Here is a 10,486-nt window from a genome sequence, read left to right as displayed (position 1 = left end):
CAAACACTGTTTTTCACGGTGTGGTACCAGGTAAATCGGCATATCCGGTTGGCAAGATAGCTCTGGAAGTTGTGTTTGGAGATGATCATGATTCCAGGTCAGAAACCTTAACCTTTGAGGTGGTGAAAATCCAGAGCCCATATCACGCCCTGTTTGGATGACCGGCTTATGCAAGGTTCATGGCAAGGCCCTGTTATGTTTATTTACAACTCAAAATGCCGGGTCATAAGGGGACCATTATGGTACACGGGAGTCATAAGATCGCTTTGAACTGTGAAGAGGGTGATGCGGCCTATGCTGAGTTCGTTTGCGCGGCAGAAGAGTTGAAATTCTACAAGGACAATGTTGATCCGGCAGATATGACTCCTTTGAAGAAGCCCACCACAGAGCATGACCCGACCCTGAAGTTTAAACCGGCTGATGAGACTAAGTTGGTTGATTTTGTTCCTGGCGATTCATCCAAACAGTTTAGTATCAGTACCACTCTGGATCCGAAATAGGAAAGCATGCTCATCGAGTTCATCCATGAGAACCGGGACATCTTTGCATGGAAACCTTCTGACATGCCAGGTGTACCGAGGGAACTCGCTGAGCACAATCTCAATATTGATCCCAAGTTTAAATCGGTCAAGCAGTCTCTCTGTCGCTTCAATGAAGAAAGGCACAAGGCTATTGGTGAGGAGGTAGCCTGGCTCTTGGCGGCTGGGTTTATCTTTGAGGTTTTTCATCCGGAGTGGCTGGCTAATCCAGTGCTGGTGCTGAAGAAGAATGGCACTTGGCAAATGTGTGTGGATTACATGGACTTGAACAAGGCTTGTCCGGCTGATCCTTTTGCTCTCCCTCATATTGATCAGATCATTGATGCTACGGCGGGTTGTGAGCGTTTGAGTTTCTTGGATGCTTATTCTGGTTATCATTAGATCAAGATGGCAGTTAAGGACCAGGAGAAAACAGCTTTCATCACTCCCTTTGGAGCCTTCTGCTATGTGTCTATGCCCTTCGGGCTCAAAAGTGCTCAGGCGACTTATCACCGATGTGTGCAGAATTGTCTTCATGATCAAATTGGGTGCAATGTTCATGCCTATGTGGACGATATTATGGTGAAGTCCAGGAAGAAGGAGACGTTGATCGGCGACTTGAAAGAGACCTTTGTCAATCTTCGGGTCTATAAGATGATGCTTAATCCAGCCAAGTGTGTCTTTGGTGTTCCGGCAGGCAAGCTCTTAGGTTTTCTGGTGTCTAACAAGGGCATTGAAGCTAATCCGGAAAAGATCAAGGCTATTACGTCTCTAGCTTAACCGGCATGTATCAACGATGTTCAATGTCTGGCGGGTCGTATTGCAGCCCTGAGCCGGTTTATCAGCCGGTTGGGAGAAAAGGCAATTCCTCTGTATCAGATGATGAATAAGACAAACAATTTTGTCTGGAGTGATGCTGCTAATGTGGAGTTTAAGGATCTGAAAACACAGTTGGCGGAGCCGCCGGTCCTTGCTGCTCCAGTTGAGAATGAACTGTTGTTGTTATATGTGGCTGCTAATGCCCGGGCTGCCAGCGTGGCTATTGTGGTGGAGCGCAAGGAGGCTGGGAAGGAATATCCGGTTCAAAGGCCGGTTTACTATATCAGTGAAGTGCTCATTGAGTCAAAGCAAAGATATCCGCATTGGCAGAAGCTGGTGTATGGGGTTTTCATGGCAAGTCGGAAGCTTAAACAGTACTTTCAGGGCCATCCCATCACAGTGGTCAGTTCCGCTCCTTTGGGGGATATAATCCAGAACAGGGAGGCAACTGGCCGGGTTGCTAATTGGGATATTGAGCTTGGACCGCACGGGTTGAAATATATGCCTCGGACAGCTATCAAGTCCCAGGCACTTGTGGATTGTATCAATGACTGGACAGAGTTGCAAGCGCTGGAAGATAAACCGGATAACACATACTGGACTATCTACTTTGACGGGTCTAGGCAATTGCAAGGCTCAGGGGCTCGAGTTGTCCTTACTTCCCCTCAAGGTGATAAAATTCATTATGTTCTCCGTTTAATGTTTCCCTGTACTAACAATGCAGCTGAGTATGAAGCCTTACTCCACGGTCTTCGAGTGGCCAGGGAAATGAACTTGAGCCGGGTACGATGCTTTGGGGATTCTGATCTAGTGGCTCAGCAGGTCTCTGGTACTTGGGATTCTAAGGATCCACTCATGGCGGCTTACCGACGAGAGGTGGATATTGTTGCTGGTCACTTCAAAGGTTATCAGGTTGAGCACATTGATCGGCACAAAAATGAAGCGATAGATGCTTTAAGCCGGCTGGGGTCTCAGCGTAAACCGGTGCCGCCCAATACCTTTCGGGATGTTTTGCATATCCCGTTAGTTAAGTTGCCTACAGAGGAGGACCTGGCTATTCCTGATCCGGAGTCTCAGTTGGTGGTTGCTCTGCATATTATTCCGAATTGGACGATTCCATATTTGGCGTATATGAACCGGGGCGAGTTACCAGAAGATGAAGTTTTTTCCAGACAGATAATCCGGCGATCCAAGTCCATGATTATTCATAATGGCGAGTTACATCACTGCAGTGTCTCAGGGGCGTTTCAACGATGTGTTTCCCCTGAAGAAGGTCGTGAGATTTTGCCTGAGATTCACGAAGGAAATTGTGGTCACCACGCCAGTTCAAAATCCTTGGTTGCTAAAGCTTTTTTTACTATAGTTGCTAAAGCTTTTCGTCATGACTTTTATTGGCTGATGGCTCATGCTGATGCTGAGGATTTGGTGAAAAGGTGCGACGGTTGTCAAAAAATTTCATGCCGAGCTCATGTTTCGACTCAGGAGCTAAGGATGATTCCAATCACTTGGCCGTTTGCTACTTGGGGGCTTGATATGGTAGGGCCTTTTAAGCGGTCCAAAGACAAGAAGACCCACCTTTTGGTGGCTGTTGATAAGTTTACTAAATGGGTGGAGGCGGAGCCAGTAAGCAAGTGTGATGCAGGCACGACGGTTCAATTCATGAAGAAAGTGATCTTCTGCTTCGGTTTTCCACACAGCATCATAACAGATAATGGCACGAACCTTTCCAAAGGTGATATGGAGGACTTCTGTCAACGAGAGCACATCCGGCTTGATGTGTCATCAGTGGCTCACCCCCAGTCTAATGGTGAAGGAGAGAGAGCTAATCAGGAAATCTTGAAGGGTATCAAGCCCCGGCTTATGGTTCCTTTGAAGAGGACGCCGGGTTGTTGGGTGGAGAAATTACCTTCTGTATTATGGAGCATAAATACCACCCCCAATCGATCTATGGGTTATACACCTTTCTTTATGGTTTACGGGGCAGAGGCGGTACTCCCTAGTGGTATTCGTCATGACTCGCCCTGGGTGGCCAATTATGTTGAAGCGGACAATGAACAAGCACGCGAAGAAGCACTGGACCTGTTAGATGAAAAACGGGACATGGTGGCAGCTCGTTCGGCGATTTATCAGCAAGACCTGCGGCATTATCACAGCCGCCAGGTTAAGACCAGAACTTTTCAAGAAGGCGACTTAGTGCTCAGGCTCATCCAAGATTAGACCGATATGCACAAGTTATCCCCACCTTGGGAAGGGCCATTTGTGGTTAGCAATAATCTGAACAACGGATTATACTACCTCATCGATGTTCGAGAGAACCAAGACTCACGCAAATCGGAGGAGGAGACCCGTCGGCCGTGGAACATTGCTCGGCCTTGCTACACCTGAGCCATAGGCTCCCATTATGTACATATTTTGACAATGTATATTTTATGATCAATATAATAAACTGACATCCTTGCTAAAAGCAGGGCCTCTATCGTTCTTCCAATATTTCTTGGTTACAAGGTGGCTTCTGCTTATAAAGCGACATCCTATTTGTCCATTAAACTAGCTATCATGCCACAACAAAGCTTGGGAGCTTCACACCCAAGGGGCCAAAGATAGTTTGTTGCCAGGCAAAGCTCAAACATAGGCACCCACTGAGCATAGCTCAAAAAGTTACTTGGGGGCTCTTTGTGCAAAGCAACAAAGAGTTTGAAAGGACCCTTGTAATAGGCTATCGAGCCAGGCTTGGAAGCCAGGTGTATTCACCGAAAACCCCGGGTTAACCTGCCTTCATCAAGTAAGCCACTCCGTCCAGGTAATCCTGGTATGACCCGCCCAACGTTTGACAAGTCAATCTTATACAGGCCCTGAACTTATCAAAGTTAAAACGATGATTGGTTAATTGGAGGCCCATCTTAAAAGGCTTTGTCAAATGGTTTAACTCAGCGGCCTGGAAGCCCATGAAAAGCCTCGAATTTGGGCTTGGCAGCCCTTGAAAAGCCTCGACTACAAGTTTTATTTGCTTTTGTCAATTTTTTCTCCTTTATGAAATTTTGAGGTAAACCGGCGTCTATTGACGCGGCCGGACTATAAGTCATCAATATAACCTAGTGTTTGTTAATCCGGCATGGCTTTCAACTATCAGTTGTTAGTACACAACCAATTTTAAAACCGGTGTTTCCTAACCCGGTCTGGCATTGACTATAAGTCGTCAGGATGATCATCCGGTGTTTATCATAACCGAGCATGGCTTGTTATACACCAACACAGCATGGTGGGAGTTATGAAACACTCAAGATTCGGGTTATCACCCTTACTACAAAAGTTGGTAAAACCAACGATGTGATTCAATATCACAGGTATGATGTATTTCATATTTCATTGTTTTACAGCCTTGGTTATAAAACTCTGGCTTTATATTGGGTATCATAACCCGTCCGGCGGTAAACCACTAGGGCAATTTTAAGTTTCTCAAATGCAGAAAACAGGATTGCATAAAGCTGTTAAACATCATAAGCAGACATTGCATATCATGACAAATTGACAGTCTCAGAAAAGTGGCTATGCACGATGGCATAGCAGACCAAGTGTTTTAAGCTAGCCTATTACAAGGCGCTTTAACTACCCAAAAGGATAATTGTTTCTCGTACAGAGGATGGTGCACAAACGATAAATCGGATTCCGGATTATGACTCCTCTTCAGCTTGATGAGAAGGTTGCGGATTATCCTACACCGGTTCAACCTCCGCCTCCCCATCCACTGGCTGGAAGTCAATGGTTGCCCAGTCAATTCCAGACAAAGCTCGGAAGACAACTTCATCACTTATAAGATCTGACGGTTCAACATCAGGGGCATAAGTGTGCTTACGGATTGGCGAGATTAGATTTTGGGCTTCATAAACCGACGCATCGATCTGTCTGTTGTCAGCATCATAGATGGACTAGTGGAAAGACAAATCAGTCTCTTCAGCCAATCTACTTGCAAGCGGGCGCATCTCTTTTGTCAAGGCTTTAAGGGCATCATTGTCAAATTCTGACTTGTCTTCTTTTTGGCTAGGATAGCCATTTCCAATGTCTTCCGGATCAAGATTGGCTATCCAAGCCTTAGCCCGAGTCAGTGCAGATAAAGCGCTAGCCCTTGCAGCAGATATCTTCACCTCTTCTAGTTGGGCAGGTGTCATGGATAGTTTGGCCAATGTGTCCTTGATTAAGGTTGGCAGCAGTTTATTGTACAAGGTTGTGCAGATGACTCGTTGAGCGCCGGTATATAACTGCTCTATCAAGGTATAGGTAGCCTTCAATTTCTTGCGCATATCTGAGCCAAGATGGGCGACACGGCTACCTGCAGTGGTTACCATATTATTTTTAAATCGGCGGTTTCAAGTATGATTAAGTACGGTTCATTACAAGGCTACTTATCAAAGATGGCAGAAGTCATAGCGTTAATCTGCCACTTTAAACCAGTCAGCTCTTCCGCCACCGGTTTAAGTGCCACTTCAGCATCCTCTACCTATTTCAGCAAAGTGGCTTTTTTAGTCTCCCAATCTGCCTGCTCACCTTTGAAGCCATCTTTCAATTGTTCCATGGCTGTTAAAGCGCCCTTCAACTCATCATTGGCCTTGGATGTTTCGGCTTGCTGGGACTTGATGTTTTCCTGGAGGTCGGTGATTTGAGAATCTTTGTTGGTTAAGTCAGCCTGCAAAAGACAGATAATGAGTGGGCAATACTTTTTTCAAAGTCCCAAGCACATAACAAGTTGTATACTTGGCACTTGGGGGCTAATGTGGATTGTTTCTTCTTAACTGATATTTTAAGTCCCAAGCATTCAACAAGTTATATACTTGGCACTTGGGGGCTAATGCATATCGGATCAATTCAAGGTTGTCAAGCTTCTTAGCAAGCCGGATAATGTCAATAGCTGAAAAGAAATTTTGATGTGTAAACCGGACTATCCTAAAGGAATAAACTGGTCTATAGGGGCTACACAGGCAAAGTCCAATTTTCTCTTGCAAGTCTAGGTTTATGTTAACATCAATAAACCGGCCCTTGGGGGCTACTGGAGTTAATAATCGAAGCAGATTCTAAGGGAAAAGGATTTATGCAAAGGAATAAATGTTACCTCATATCGCTCCTTCATCAAGTGTACTAAACCGGCTTCATAGTCACGACTTGTAAACAGTCGGTTCAAATATCCAGAATGGATGTCCTGAGCATTGAGATGAGCATACCTTGACAAATCAGTCTTCCATTTGCCTTTGTCCATAGCAGAAAATTCTTCGTTGGCACTGTGCTTTGATAAAGCGACATGGTTACCAGGAGCAGTGTGGCCAAAGCCAGTAATCACCACATCATCTGTCGTGCTATCAACAATCTTGTCTAGGCTTCGTGGATCGGCAGCTGGGCTTGGTGGATCGGCAGCTGAGCTTGGCGGATCAGCAATTGAGCTTGGCGGATCAGCATGATGACTAGTTGGATTAACTTCTGATGGATCAACCCAAGTATCCCGACCCTGCGGTACTGGATCATCCAGAGCAATGTCCGTGTTTGGTCAAGAGCTTTTGAGGTCCTCTCTGATTCAGTAGCCGGATTATCATCAGTTGGTGTAGCCAGCTTGGCTTTTTTTGCTAAGTCTAGCTTTGGCACTAAAAGAACAAAATACAGAGGTTAGTACAATAAACCAGAGCAAGGTATAAAAAATAAGTCTGCTATGCTTACCCAAGAACAGTCTTGAGTGGAGGCATCTGTGTGGTTGATGAATCACCGGAGGATGAATTGGAAGTTCCCTGATAATTCGAATCAGATGGATTAAGAGGGTATCGGAAGTAACCCGCCTTGGGATAAAGTGTATTAGAGGTACAAGAGACCTCTTGACGATGCTTGCGAGCCGGGGAATATGGTAAACCGGAAGAGGTAACCACTTGACCACTATGTCGGGTTGTGCGGCGAGCTTCTTGCTGCTGTGTAAGAAAAGTGCGGATCCAAATGAGCAAGAGGGTGTGAACCTTTTACTTTCTGGACTGCTCGACGAAGTTTTGGTACTAGCACATGATTTGAATCGGAGGATAGAACAATTACCTCTGCATCACTAGCATGACTAGCTTCCGCACCATCCTGATAATAATCATTGTCAATGAGGTGTATGAAAAAAGAACCAAGAGAATCTAATTCTACCTCTGAGTCCGGGTCATCAAGCTCTTCGTCATTGGGCATGCCAGAGGGTTCGGCGGTTTTCTTTTTTGCTGGCTTCTTTATAGCCTTAGTCTTGCTGCGGGGTGCTCTGGCCGGTTTATCTTGTGATTTCTTCTTCCAGAACGGATCATTGCCCTGCACAGTTGGATAATAGATTATAAAGGAATGTTTAAGAAAGGCCGGATTAAGGTAAAAAATGAGGCAATTCTTACAGGTGGCAGTTAGTTGGACGCATAGAAGTGGCTAAGCCCTACTCTGCTGCATACAACCACCAGTTCATCAAGTATTTTCTTAACAGCTTCAGTAACTTCATCCTCTGTTAGCTGAATATCAATATGACGTTGAGGATCTTTCAAGTTCCCCATGTACTCGCACATTAAACCGGGACGCCGGCTTAAAGGCAGAACGCTCCAACATATCCAGCAGCGGACGAAGTCAACACCTGTTAAACCGTTTGCCATGAAGGCTCCGAGTTTTGAGAGCTATGGTGCATAGTTGGATCGTTCCTTGGCAGTCAGCCTCTGAGGGATCGGGTGAGTTTTGGTAAGCCGGTATGCACGATAACCCGGCAGAGGATTTTCATTGTCTGGAGCTGTATGGCGGCAGTAAAACCAAGTTTGGTTCCAGTCCTTGGGGTGGCTATGAAGTTTGGCATGAGGGAAGTCAACATCCTTTCTCTTCTGGATTGGAACGCCCCTAGTTCAGTATTGGGCCCGTCCGTAAATTCAGTACGGTGGTTTAGGTAAAAGAAGTCCTGGAATAATTCCACAGTGGGTTCCTCTTGTAGATAGACTTCGGAAAAAACTTGAAAATTACATATATTGGACACAGAGTTCGGTCCAATATCTTGAGGGTGGATCTGGAAGCTTGCAAGAACATCACAAAAGAACTTTGATCCGGATGGGATGAACCCTCGATTCAGATGATCAGTAAAAACAATTACTTCTCCATTCTGAGGTTCAGGAGGATTTTCTAAACCGGGGACTCTCCAGTGAAGTTTTCCTTGCTCACTAAAGCGCCAGTCACAACATACCCAATCAGTTGCTCTTCAGTAACCCGGGAAGGGACCCAATTGCAAGCATAAAACATTTTGGCCATTTGAACAGGAAGCTGGAAAGAGAACCAAGATCGGTATAAGTTTTGATTGATGCAGATAATCCGGTTTAGAAGACAGGAAAAACAAATTGAAGCATATGCGCATGATAACACGGAGTATTATGTTTGAGTTGGCGGTTTAAAAGGAGGGCTAATGGTGCCTGGCGGGCTATCATTTTCTAAAAGTATAAACCGCCTATGATGGTGCGGAAGTGCAGATCAGAAAAATTCCTAATTGTTGTACAAACAGATTTCACAAGTTGGTGTTGTAATTTTGGATCTACCGCAGTTCAGAAAAGGAATATAAGTTTTTAACCTAAAATCGCGACAACAGAGGAACACATATGCTCAGATGGGATCTTATGCAAAGAATGGTATCTTCCGTGATTAGAAAGAGATGCTAAACTACTGTTGCTTGCCTTTATTATCAGATTCAGATCAAACTACACGATCTAAAAGAGGATAGCGGGGAACGGTGAAGAACACTGATGAACAACGGAAGCCCTAATGCAGATCTGTTATATGAGAAGAAGTACTTACTAACGTTGTTGAACAGAGGAGGAGGTTTCGCGTTTCTCTGGTCCGATCAGGTTGATGCAGCGGCCGTTGGCGGTGCGGAAGCGAAGGTCGACAGCGGCGGCTACGCACGAGCTCGGAGGTTACGGGAGGAAGACGATGAAGCGAAGGGGCATGAAGGGGAAAGGAAAGAATGACTCTTGTCCATATTTATAAGGTGAAGGGATAAGTGATAGGCACGAGAATCGAGGAACCCCAAAAATGGGTATCTGACATAGTTGCCGCCTTGGTTTTCGGAGGGTCATTAATGAAAATGATATATTTACAAGTTTTTTATAGAGATGACGTCACGGCGATTTATTACAATCTTATAAGATGATGTCACGGTGATTTATCAAGTGCATATGGGCAAGATGTCATGGTGTTTTACAAGATTCTTTGAAGATTAAGGAGTTTTTCTAAGGATTGACATGAACAGGTTCAAATCAATCTCGGGCCTAATGTTGGGGATATAACTACTGAGTATAAACCGCCCAAGAGGGTCCGGGTTATGCTCATCCGTATTGAAGCCCATTAAGACAAGGAGTTTGGCACTTTGCTATTGAATCTTTGAGTCCTAGAGCCCAAGGGAGGATTAGGGCCCATAGACATAAACTGCCATGAGATATGTAACTTGTTTTGTAAGTTAGGGAAAGGTAGAGACCGAGCCGGACATGTATATGAGCCGGCCTCGGTATTCTGTAAACCGCTGGGCGTCAACCTGTGTATATAAAGGGACGACCCGGCAGCGGTTCAGGGACAAGAAACAACAACTCGAGAGATAGGTAAAGCGGATTCGCTCCCTTCTCATCGAGACCCATCAATTCCACCACAACTGGATTGTAGGCTTTTACCTTCACCGCAAGGGGCCGAACCAGTATAAACTCCCTGTGTCCTTTGTTCCGGTTTAAACTCTTTAAGCTAATCTCGTTGCGATGGCTCCACGACTAAGTCCTCTCACTAGGACATCTGACGTGTTAATTCCACGACACTTAGGACACGTCATTTTTCAATAGCATCAACTTTAGCTTTATCAACTTCAATACCTCTCAGAGATTTTATCCCCCAAGACAATACCTTCATTAACCATAAAGTGGAACTTCTCCCAATTCAAGACAAGATTAGTTTCTTCCCATCTTTATAAAACTCGATCAAGGTTGCTTAAGCAATCATCAAAAGAAGTTTCATAAATGGAGAAATCATTCATGAAAACCTCAACCATCTTTTCACAAAAGTTAGAGAATATAGCAGTCATACATCTTCGAAAAGTAGCAGGTGCATTACATAAACCAGAGGGCATACATCTATAAGAAAAAGTACCAAAG

This window comes from Triticum aestivum, chromosome 3B (genome assembly GCF_018294505.1).
Source record: "Triticum aestivum cultivar Chinese Spring chromosome 3B, IWGSC CS RefSeq v2.1, whole genome shotgun sequence".
NCBI classification, from domain to species: domain Eukaryota; kingdom Viridiplantae; phylum Streptophyta; class Magnoliopsida; order Poales; family Poaceae; genus Triticum; species Triticum aestivum.
The sequence above is the reverse complement of the archived record's forward strand: the minus strand, read 5'-3'. Positions refer to the sequence as shown.